The sequence below is a fragment of the Psammomys obesus genome, unplaced genomic scaffold (genome assembly GCF_907164565.1).
Source record: "Psammomys obesus unplaced genomic scaffold, mPsaObe1.curated_primary_1811, whole genome shotgun sequence".
Classification (NCBI taxonomy): domain Eukaryota; kingdom Metazoa; phylum Chordata; class Mammalia; order Rodentia; family Muridae; genus Psammomys; species Psammomys obesus.
The window spans coordinates 17,100,043-17,112,372 of NW_026596064.1; the positions used below are offsets into that span (position 1 = coordinate 17,100,043).

The 12,330-nt window shown below is 45.4% G+C and overlaps 1 protein-coding gene across 1 annotated transcript in view; it reads right to left on the minus strand.

The window, feature by feature from the left end:
* The window catches only part of Upk1b (uroplakin 1B), a 23,490-nt gene extending 17,147 nt beyond the window's left edge, over positions 1–6,343 (minus strand). Inside the window, exon 1 of the mRNA XM_055625135.1 lies at positions 6,304–6,343. The gene's annotated coding sequence lies outside the window, so the exon portion shown is untranslated. The remainder of the gene's footprint in view (positions 1–6,303) is intronic.
* Between the last annotated feature and the right edge of the window lie 5,987 nt (positions 6,344–12,330).

The following is a 12,330-nucleotide window of genomic DNA, read 5'->3' on the forward strand; positions in this document are numbered from 1 at the left end:
ATCAGTGGACTTGGCAAGGGGCACGGTGGAGATGAGGGAGGGAGGGAGGGACTGGGAGGGAATGAGGGATCGAGACACAGCTGGGATACAGAGTTAATAAAATGTAACTGATAAGAAAAAAATAAAATTCAAAAAAAAAGAAAAGAGTTACTCTGAGCAATGACCTACCTTCTTAGGAACTATTTCCACGATTTTAAATGGGTAGGATTTCTCAGGACTGGCGACTATTACGATCATCGAATGCTAAGGCTGTTTACAAACATAGGACTGCTAATGACGACCAGGGGATATTAGGAAAGGAGAAGGTTTTCGGTGAAGGTTATATTTGATATTCTAGAGACCTAAGCCACACTGGAAGGAGGTACTAATTATGACCGGTCAGTCCTATAGCCCAGGGCTCCTAGGTCAAGGAGAATCGGCCTCATACCCACTTCCTCTCCCTTGATGGGCAGCTGCTCTGCCAGAGGGCGCCGGAGGCCTCACGCCCACTGGTACCCTTTTGTGCTTCTTGTTGTTCCTGGGTTTGGCTTTAAGAGGTAAAAATCCCACTGGGAAAAGAGAAAAGGCCTCCTAGCTCTGCTGGGGTGTGGCTAGTGTCAGGTACCAAGTTGCACATCTGTCCAAGGGGAGGGTGTCGGTACATTCCGTCAGCATTCCTGCCCAGTTAACTCTTGCTCCTGTACGCTGGGTTGCTGGGCTCTCTGATTCAGACTGTGCTGATGTGGACATGACCTCTGAGGATTTCTGTTGCACTGGGTGTGGATGTGGGGGTGGGGGTAGAGGTGCTTTCTTTCTCTTTGTGCACTCTTTCCTCCCTATAGGAACATGATGTTAGATTCCACCTTAGGCTGACATATCTTGCAGCAGCTCTTTCACAGGGGCCCTCAGGGATACTGTCTGTGAGGCCCTAGCTGACAGATTTCCAAGCGCCGGGACCTCTCCCCTGGGACGTGAGTTTCCATCAAGGGCAGGTATCGGTGGCTATACATTCTCTTCCATACCACTTTCCAGAGAGCATGGCTTCAGGCTTGTACCTCGAGAGCTCCTCTGGCCCCTGATTCCTTTTTCAGAGACCCTGCCATGTTATCTGTCTCTGGTCCTAGAGCCTGAACATTCCTCTGAGACCCCACCGTGCTGTTGCCTCTGTCTGTTTATCCATGGCATTAATAACTTTTCCAATAGACCTTTCAATCCTCACTTTTCCCCAGTTCCCTGCTTGACTCTCCCTCTCCACTGTAAAACCTTTTATTCTTAGCATCTCCTATGTAGGGCTTTCTGCACATTATAGCAAGAGAACAGGTTATCGGGAAAGGAGAAGCAGAGAGAATATGGGCTTTGGATATATCTTGATGTTAGCCTTAATTTGATCACTGAGTAGTTCTGTGACCCCAGGATTCTTGCTGAGTTTTATCTGTCAACGAGAACTGTAAGGCCAGCCATCAAAGGCTCTGTAAAAATTAAATGAGAATATTCAAAGGTCACAGGCCATATTAGTTGTCTAGCCAGTATTAATTTTCTTGGCTCTTGCCTCAGTTTCTTGGCACTTCTTGACACGGACAGACTAGAGGTAACAGCATGGGAAATATTGGGGGCCACGTAAGCAGGGGTTTCATTAAAAAAACAAAAGAAAGCATCACTGCCATGTTGTCAAAGAAGATGTGGACATATGATGTCAGTACGGACTCTGTGGCTGGAACGAGAGAGGGGAGTCTGTGACCTCAGAGCACCCCTCACCAGCTCACCAGCTCGTTGGAAAACCAGTATTCTAGGACTAACAGAAAAGAAAGCTGTAGGCAGATCCCTTATCTCAGAAGACAGTCACCCACAGAGTTCATGAAGTGTAGTCAGAGACCCCCGGATGTAAAAGAAGTTGACAATTGATTGATTGCAATTGATTGATTGAGTCTCACACACACACACACACACACACACACACACACACGCACGCACGCACGCACGCACGCACCCAGACTGCATTCATACCTGGTGCCCTCTGGAGAGGGTGTCAGATGGCTCTCCTGCAAACAGAGGGGTGATTGTGTGCTACCCTGTGGGGGCTGAGAATTGAACCTGACCTGGGCCCTCTGGGAAAGCAGCAAGCGCTCTGACCTGCTGAGCCATCTCTCCAGCTCCTTGTGATGGCTAACCATATTTTGGGTAGGACACAGTACCTAGCTTTGCCTTAGTTTTTCTTTCCTCAAAATACGAGTCTAGTTATTGCCATGAAAATTCTTTTGTTCACTAGTAACATTCAAATTAGTAGATTTAAAAAAAAATTTTTTTTTTGGATGAGGTCTAACTGTGTATCCGGGACAAGCCTTGGGCTTGTGGCTTTCCTGCCTCAGCTCTCCAAATGCTGGGTTGTGACCCCTTTGGCAAACCTCTACCTCCAAAAGTATTTTCATTATGGTTCATAACAGTGGCAAAATTACAGTTGTGAAGCAGCAACGAAAAGAGTTTTGGGGGTCACAGCAGCACGTGGAACTGTATTGGAGGGGGGCAGCTTTGGGAAGGGTGAGACCCGCTGGCTTTAGCGGAAGGTGGATCCTAGGAACATCTTGTTACACACAATCATCTTCCTGTGTCACATTGCCCCCTCACTCCTCTTGCTCAGCAGCCTCTATTGCCAGGCGAGTCTCTTACAACCCAGATCGCATCTCATCCTGCTCTGCTGCTGCCCTTGAAGTTAAGAACCTCTGGACTTTTTGGTTCTCTGCGACAGACTGATGGTTTTTCTTTGTGTGTGTGTGTGTGTGTGTGTGTGTGTGTGTGTGTGTGTGTTTGCAATATTGGCCGGATCTCATCCTGTTTTCTGGTCAATGGGGGAGAGACTGGCAACCGTCTTAGCTCGCTTCAATGCAGCGCCCAGGCTGCCGGCTCCCCTAGTGTTTCCTGGTTTCTCTTAGTCACCTATTTCTTTGTGAAGCTTTCTCTCCTTTCCACCCCCAGCCCCAGCCCCACCCCCAGCTGCCTCTGTCTGAGATTAAGCATCCTTCTTCTCTATCCCTTTCTGCTCTTGGCCAGCAGGAGTGTTACATCCTACTAAGTGGCTGTGTATGCTTGGCTTTTCTTCCCTGTTAGCCTCTGCTGAAGCAACCTAGCCCGGTTCTTTTCTTTACCCATCCTGTGTGACATCATCCTGAACCCACAACAGAACAGACTGTGTGCATTTAAAAAGCCAGTTTTGATGAAGAACAGTATTAAAAAGCAAAGTATAAACACTCGGGTGGTCCCGACTTGAAGTCAATGATTATACTCTCGGTTGTTTTCATATCGCTAAGAAAAAGGTGTCTAGCTGGGAAAGAATCAGGTGTCTTTGTTCTACACTTTGAGACTATCCATGGTGTCTTGGATTCTTAGGTCTGGCTGTAAACTCAGAAGCCCTGCAGTCACCTCCTCCCTGTACAGATGAGGAAGCCAGGGACCAGAGAGGGGTAGTGACTTGTTCAAGATTATCAATGTTTTAAACTAATTTCAAATCCAAGTACACGTTTCCTGATTTGCCAGCCAGCATTATAGTCTGTCACTAATACTATCTTTAATTTTTAAAAATTTGGTATTGTACGTGTGTGGCATATGTGAGGTTTGTGTGTGTGTAGGTGTGTGCGTGATAGAGAGAGAGGTAAGATTCTCTCTCTCTCTGTGTGTGTGTATGTGTGTGAATACGGGCATGTGCATGCTATCGCCAATGTGTGGCGGTCAGAGGACAACTTTCGGGAGTTGGTCCTTTCCTTCCACCATGGGCTCTGAGAACTGAACTTAAGTAGCCAGACTTGTCAGTCAAATGTCCAACTGATAAGTTATCTCAGTGGCCCTAATACTTCTTCTTTTCAAGATAAGACATTGTTTGCAGTTATGTTTAAATTGGAAGGTTTGCCTTTGACTGGACTTGTGCCTTAGGGGTAAGGGAAAGCACGAAGTCACCAGAAGAAAGCCTTTCACCACCTGACTCTGCTCAGTCTTCTCTCATCTTTCCTCTAAGTTTTGAGGCACCATATTTACAGAATCACTCTTTTGCTCCTCCTGATTAAAATAAAAAAAAAAAAACAACCCAAGAGGATCATGGTGGGTCTCATGAGCCATCAATGGCAATGCCTCATTGTGAGTGAGTCCATTAGCTCCCACTTCATACTCATCTTCAGAGGGAGAAGAAAGGTACCACCAGAAGGAAACAGAGTCCAGATGTAAGTTGGGCCTCAAAGGACAAACCTCACTATTCAAGCTTGGGGACTCAGAGGCTGGGCGTGGTGACACATGTCTGGGCTACATTGTGAGGGACTCCGTTTTAAAACATAAAACAAAACAAAAAGGGAAAGAGAGGGCGGGAGGGAGGTTGAGAGAGGGTAAAAGAGAAAGGGAGAAAGAGGGAGAGGGAGAGAGAAAGAGAAGAAGATCAAGAAGAAGAAGAAGGAAGAAGAAGGGGAGGGGGAGAGAGAGAGAGAGAAAGAAAAGGGGGTAACTTCACACCTGGGGCTTGGGTCTTCCTCTCTGGATAGAGGACGTTTTTGTCTTGCCTTCCATTTAGTACATGGTATTCGTGGCTGGCTTGTGACTGTCTGAGACCCCTTATAGTATTCTCTCTCACACTGCTTCCCTCACATATGGTAAGTTTTTTTTACCTGACAGTACTAGAAAGGAAGTAGGTAAGATGAGGCGAATTACATCAGGGTCAAGCCTTAGAGAGCAGAGAAACTGCTGTGCACACCAAGAGTGATGGCGCCGTTGGCCGGCTGGGTGCCTCACTAGCCTTCCTGAGTCCCACCCTATGGAGGGACTCTTCCCAGTGACCCAGCTCATCCAAGACTGACTGCCTTCAGTTACTCAACACCCTGGGGGGCCTCTTCGCTCTTAGAGGTTCTGGTTTTCAGAGGTTAAAAGTGCATTTCTTTTTCTTGTGCCTTCATTAAGTTTGTTTTCTTGTGTGAAGCTGTTCGTATCCAGGGTGTTGACACTTGCAGACACACTGAGTAAGCTTAAATAAAAACAACCACTCACTAAACAAACCAAAGCTCAAAGCCAGGCGCGGCTCATCTGCCAGTCATGAGCCTGTCTTTTCGAGTTCATTACCTCTTTTCCTTACTCAAATTTCTTGAACCAGAGAATATACAAACTACACCTCAAACTCATGCCAGAGAAATTTGGATTAAGAAAATGGGAGGGAGCAAGGTGTGTGTGTGTGGGGGGGGTGTTGGGAAGAGGGAGAGAAAGAGAGAGATAAATCCAAGACCCTCCTTATAGCTGTGACCTTTGTCTCAGTCAGGCAGCCCTGGCTACCATGCTTACAGGCAGCCTGCGGAGCCATCAGGATTCAGAGGAGGGCACAGTAGATTCTGGGGCTGATTTACGCCACGGTTCCAAATGTGCGAAAGAGTGAGAAAAAAAAAAAAAAGAAAAATTAACGTTTCATTTACTATTTTTGCCTAACTTCTCTTGCTATCTGAATGCTTACGAGTCTTTCTAGGTAGTTAAAAAATATAGGAAAGTTGATTTTTTTTTTAAAGCCTAGTACAGCAGAAAGCAAAATAGTGTACTGGAAATAAACAAACAAAAAGCATATTTTGTATCTACTGGGAAGATTAATCAAAAGGAGGACTACTTCTTCACGGAACTAGAAAAAGTACAGCATCTATGTTAGATACATAAACAACATAACACACAGGCATGACACTCATAGCTCTCTTCCCTGCTGGGCTTATCAATTTTACTCAGCAAGAAATGGTCCAAAGGAATCGCCTTGACCTATATATAAACCCTAAACTTAATAAAAAAATTATAAATGCTCTTAAAAACGCCCAAAGTCACCGAGAAACGAAAACTTAGGCTTATAACCATGATCATGAAAGCATAAATATCCAATAATACTAGTGTTACTTGAAACAGTTGGTTTGTGTAAAAATACATGTGTTTAGAACAAGCAGATCCTGGTGGATCAACTCATTGGCAAACAGTTAAAGTGGCCTTGATTAGATAAAACTAATTTGTCGACTTACTCCAGCCCACACCCTGTGTAAGTAGAACTGTTTGCAGGGAAAACCCTCGAAGAAGCCGCCCCACAGAGCCTCTCTAATGGCTTGTCAGACCAAATGATTTCTGACAAGAACAGGAAACTTGGTCAGGCAAAGGGACAGATAATTAGCCAAAGGGCACCTCCCAGGAGAGTTTAAGATCTCAAGCTACAAAAGGGACAGACTCTAACCATTAGACTGTCTAGCTCCCTTTCATCAAAATGTCTAGCCCCATTTCCTTGCACCCACAAGAGCACAGAGAGCGCGGTGGGCTCCCCTGAGAAGTTTCTGTACTCACACTGGCTGCTTGGTCTCTTCTCCCTTCTCTCCCAGGCGCTGAGCCAACTCACTCTGCAGTCTGCACCAGCTCAGGGTGCTTTTCTACCTCACTGCATTCCCTGAAGCTCCAGTCCCAGGGAAGGGGGCGTCTGTGATTGGGAGGAGACATCTCACATCTCACAGCTCACGTGGGCCGTGCCTGATGCTGCCTGAACCTGCCTGGCTGAGCAGGAAACACTTCGGACAGAGTTCTGCTGCTTTGGAATGTACATCTCCACATCTCCGATGCAGGGTTCAGCTTTTTCTCTTCAAATACAAACAGGGTCTTTGTGTTTAGTTGATGTTCCTTCGATTTTTCAGATCATTAACTACTAAGCCTTTGCGTGGTAAAGAAGCCTGTTCAGTCTCCCTTCTCTATTTACTTACGCAGGGCCAGGTTCAGTTTTGTAACCACAGGCTGTATTCACAGAGACGGTAAATGCTTAAGTAATATCCATACAGTGAGCGGTTCAGCAACTAATAAGGAGAAGAAAGTTAGAAACATAGATGGAGAAATGCAGACAAATGACAGGATCAAGTAGGTTGTTTTTGTTTGTTTGTTTGTTTTTCTGATGTCTAACTAGGTCCTCCCTTTCTCTTTACCCCTGCCTTTAGGGCCACTGGGAATCACATAGACACAGCATGAAGAGTATTGTTTTCAATGGACAGATAACAGCGCATGGTTAGTTTACCTGGTGCTGAGGGGTAGGAAAGGCAGTAATATCAGAAGGGGCTGAGCACTTTAATCATCAGACTTGGGAGCAAAGGCTCTTTTTACTCAACGGACAGAGTTAGCATGCAGTGTGCCTATTAGGGCATGGCCTGAGGTCCATGCCCATAGAAACTCGAGCACAGTATGGGTGAAACAGCCTCAGGCCACACCCTAGCAGATTTGAGGATGGCCTGTCTGAGCTCTGCACTGGGGATCTCCATGATCTGAGTCTTTAGGCGAGGGCCACTTCAAGGAGCAGATTTTGATAGCTGAGGTCAATTCCCGAGCAAGGCTGACAATGGAAGGCAATTAGTCTTTGATAGAGGACAGCATGGAATGTCCCAGTCTCTCTTGATGCCTTCTAATTCTTCTTTCTCTCCTCCTCCTTCTCCTCCTTCTTCAATGTTCCAGAGTCTGCTTAGATTAATTAGGACAATTCACACAATAGAACTCTACACAACGGTTAAAAATGAAGCCACACAAAAACAGTTCCATGGAAATACATTTAGTCATTTATTCAACAAATGGTTATGAAAACTCATGTTGTGTCAGGACCAATTCTTGAAGCTAAAGATGAAAAACAACAAATTACAACACAACAGAACAGCTCAGCTTGCAAAGCGTTGTCTGATTTGATACAACTTTTAAAAAAATATATGAATTTCAACTTTAGGAAGAATACTCAGCAAATATGAACTGGAATTCATTTAGGTGGTAAAGTATAGGTGACTTTACTACTTATTATTTTTGGCAGTTCATATCCTTACAGCACTGAGATTACAACTTCACAAAGAGAAATATGCGTCATTAAAAAAGTGCTCCCTGTAAGCACAACTGAAAGAGCAAAGACTCATTTTTGGTATATATATACACACACACACACATACTTGGGAGTGAAGGTCTTGGGAGTAGAATATAGGAATATATTCCAGGCCTTTTGTGTTCTACTCCCAAGACCTTGTGGAGAGAAAATGAAGAGATCTGGGGGGTTGGAGCAATGACTCAAGAGCACTTGCTGCTCTGCCAGAAGGACCTGACTTCAACTCCCAGCACCCACTTCACTGGGTCATAGCTGCCTGCAACTCCAACACTGATGCTCTCTTCTGGTCTTTGAAGAACACACATATGCTAGTGTGTGTGTGTGTGTGTGTGTGTGTGTGTGTGTGTGTAATTAAATAAAACCTTCACAGATTTGAAAATCTTTTCAGAATAGTCAGGGAAACACAAAACCCAGTAACAGGAGCTCAGGAGGAGGCAGATTAGTTTTCAGATATGTGCAATTGATGATACGTGGAATCTGTAATCCTTAACGTGAAAGTATGACAGATTAATTGTTCCAGGAACTAATTTCTAACTCTGTTTTGCTAAACCTTTCTTTCCCCCTGGCTAGGTACTGCCCTTAACCTTACCTTAACTTGACAAAAAGAATTATCCTGTGAATTCCCATTGCCAAGCAAACAAGCAAACAACCCTCCCAAAAAAAAACCCAAAACAAAACAAAACAAAGAAAAATTTGTTTTGATTTTTTTTTTTCATCTTACCATGATTTAGACCAGAGACCCCAGTGGTTGTGGAAGATCGGGGAAGATATGGAGTTCCCTGTATAAGAGTCTCCTAAGAGAGGAACCAGGCCGTCAGGTTATGTGACTCAGCCAGCAGAGGCTGCTGGGTCTCTCTGTCGTTCACCAGATGGGGCGTCTTACAGAACGCTCACAGCCAAACTGGCTCCCACGGGCACCAGAGGTGTTCTGCCCACTCCACGGCTTTGCAGCCAGTCTGTGACCTGAGATTTCATCTAGACTCCCATTCTCAAGCCAACTCCATCCTCTGCATACCCAATCGGTGGCTGCCCTCCCTTCCTGACCAAACCACGGCACTGTCGACTTTCCACTTTGTGTGTGAAGTAAGCCTGGTCACACAAATCTCCAAAGCCCCCCGGGTGGGGGGGATCATTTTCTTCAGCTAGTCTTGAGCTTTGGTGAAGATTTTCTTGAAATGCATAAACTCAGGTGTTTTGAGTTTTAATGGGCACACCTTCCTATTCAGCAATCAGAATTCAAAGTTGGTGGTCATTCCTATATCCCCGTCAGCTCTGAGAGATGAGGATAAATGCTTAATTAAGCTCATGTTTACACGATAGTAGCTACGTCAACATGGCTTCTAAATGCTCACCTACACATTTCCCAGAAAAGGGATATCTCAGTGTGAATAGATCTTTACTTTGGAAGGGATTGTGGGGGCATTTAATGCTCATTTATGGTTTTGATATGTAACTCTACATGGACTAACCATGCTCTAATAAAATAACCCCTCAGCCCAATTTTCTGTCCCGTGAAGGAAACCCTATGTAACAGATGTCTACTATTAAGAGGGCATGCTCTGAAACTTGGTTTATTGTATAGAGCAATACACTAGTCCCCAAGACTCCCTGTGCGTCTCCCAATGTTTGGCAGTGAGTCTCAGTATCTGTTTGAGGCGCTGCTGAGTAGAGCCTCTCAGAGGACAGCTCTGTCAGGCTCCTGTCTGCAAGCTTAGCAGAGTATCATTCATAGTGTCAGGTGTCGGCACTCTCCCATAGGGTGGGTCTTTGGTTGGGCCAGGCATCGGTTGGGCATCCCTTTCATCTCTGAGAGGACGTCCTCTAACTAGACTAGTCTTCTAGTAAAGGGTGGGAACCATCAACCCACCGCAAAACCTTCAACCCAAAATTCACCTTGCCTTCGAGCTGGGCAGGGGGAAAGATGCTTTGTTCTCCTCTATCCACTATTGAGCTACTGCCTCTCACCGACCCTCCTGCCCTCCAAGAGGGCTCCTTCTGCTTCCGTGTCTCCTGTGTCCATTATCCCTCCCATCGCTTCTTCCCTTACGAGTTTGTCTTCCCCTCTTATGGTCCCCAGTTTCATAACTCACCCTCTCCCTCCCCTAACACCACTTCACGCACACCACATATAACACACACACACACACACACACACACACACACACACACACACACACACATTCCCTGCACACTTTCTATATATGAGAGGAAACATTCAATATTTGTCTTTCTGCATCTGGTGTATCCCACCAATATGATTTCCAGTTCTGCTCTTTTTCCTGAAAGTGCCACGGTTCCCCTTTCTTTACAATGGCTTCACTTTCCGCAGCACTTAGGTGCCTTGTTTACTCGCCAGTCAGTGAACATCTAGGTTCAATCCTTTTCCCAACATTGTGGATGGAGCTCGTGGCTGCGCAAGTCTCCCTGTGGCCTGCGGTTTGCTGGCTCGGCTTCCTTCTTTCTAACACCCCAGGAGTGGTGTATTCTGGGCAATATGGCAGCGCTGCTTTTCATTATTTGAGCAGTGTCCATGCTCATTTGCGCGGTAGCTGCCGTGGCCCTACATTCCCAGCACCCGTGCATAGGGGCTTTGCCTTCCTCTCCTTCTTGCTAGAATTTGCTGTTTGTTTTGCTTTTCCCCCTAGAGAACTTTCTATTCCTTGGCCACCAGAGTTTGAAGAACAATTCAATTCGATTTTTGTCCTTTCTTAATTTGATATTTGATATGTATGGCTTTATATAAAATCTTGGAACTAAAAATTTTGATTTTTTTGTAATTAGACATTGGATGTGGAGATTTCTGCAACAGTTTAAAATCTATCCTTTAGTTAAACAGTCCCAGAAATGATTCAAGAAAATAAGTCAAGCTTCCTTTTCTCCTTGAGCAGTAGCTCCCTTGGCACTCAGCATAAGGCCTGCCATTCCCACTGTCTGTGCCTTCAATGGCGCCCATGTGCTTTTGTCCGCCATCCAGGTGCCACTGTAACCTGGAAGCCTCCTCCTCCTGGCTGCTGCCAGGCTGAGTCCTCACCATTCTTCAGCTGGCTGCATCTGGGCTTTCACAATGGTCGAGGAACCCTTCCCAGCTGATCTCATGCCCCTAGAAGCGCCTAACATGTCCAGCGTTCCCGGCTAACATTACTTTCTTTTATATCGCCTTGTTTAATTTCCTTTTATAAAAAAACAAAACAAAACCAGAGAGTGTGGCTGGAGAGACGGCCCAGCAGCTGAGAGGGCTTCCTGTGTTTAATTTCTAGCATCCACACCTGGTGACTCCCAAATGACTGCCTGTAACTCCTGCTCTAGAGGATCTGACACCTTCTACTGGCCTCCACAGACCCCTGCATTCACACACACACACACACACACACACACACACACACACACACACACACGCATCAGGAAAAAGAACAGAAGCCTGATATTGCCTTTTGTGTTTGTTACTTGCCCACACTGCCTCATACCAGAGTAGTGTTGAATGAGAAAACGATTTTCTTATTTAGAAGGTTTAGAGTGAGTTAGTTCTCCTCAGTCTTGTGAAAACATGGTCGTTGCCTAATTAATGCTTGAAAAGAAAGGCGAAAGCACTGTGGTCAAAGTGCCGGTCATGTGAAGTCTACATCTCTGTGAGTGTTGCTCTGAATTATTTTCTGCTTTTAACATTCACAATTTTAGGAGAATAATCACCCACATTTCCTTTCATCTCCTACTCAGTGGAAAATACAGACTATTTTGTAGTAGAATAATCCCCTCAGGAAGTATTGAGAGACACCACCATGGTAGAGATAGCTCCAGAGTGATCCAAACCCATGCAAACCCCAATCTCCTGGCTTCTTCCTTTGCATTTTACTCCACAGGACTGTAGTCACATTTTGTCTCCTCCGCCATCTATTTTCACTTAGAAATGGCACAGATGGGGCTGAGGAGATGGCTCAGTTGCTCAGTTCCCTTACTTGAATGCAGAAGGACTCGAGCATGGCTCTCCAGCACCCACATAAAAAGCCAAGTGTGGCATCACTGCCTGTAACTCCGTGCTGGGGGCACAGGAGGGCAGATCCCTGGGGCTCTTGTGGGACAGAGAAAGTTTCTATTTCTCTACACTTTTAGGTACTATCTTGGGACAAAAGGGCATTTAATAAGTCTTTTAAAAATTGTTCTTTTTTTTTTTTTTTTTTTTTTTTTTGTCAGTCACAGCTTTTATTAGTAAATGTCTCGGTTTTCAGTTGCTTATATTGTCATGACAAAGCACCTTGACCAAGACAACAACTTATTTAAAAAAAGCATTTAATTAGGGCCCATAGTTCCAGAGGGTTTTGGCAGGGAGCGTCACAGCAGGCACACAAGCCTGACACTGGAGTAGTAGCTGGAGCTAACGTCTGATCTACAAGCATGAGGCAGAGGGAAAGAGACTGGGAACGGTGCAGGCTTTTGAAACCTCAAAGCCCCACCTCCTCCAACAAGGCTACACACTTCCT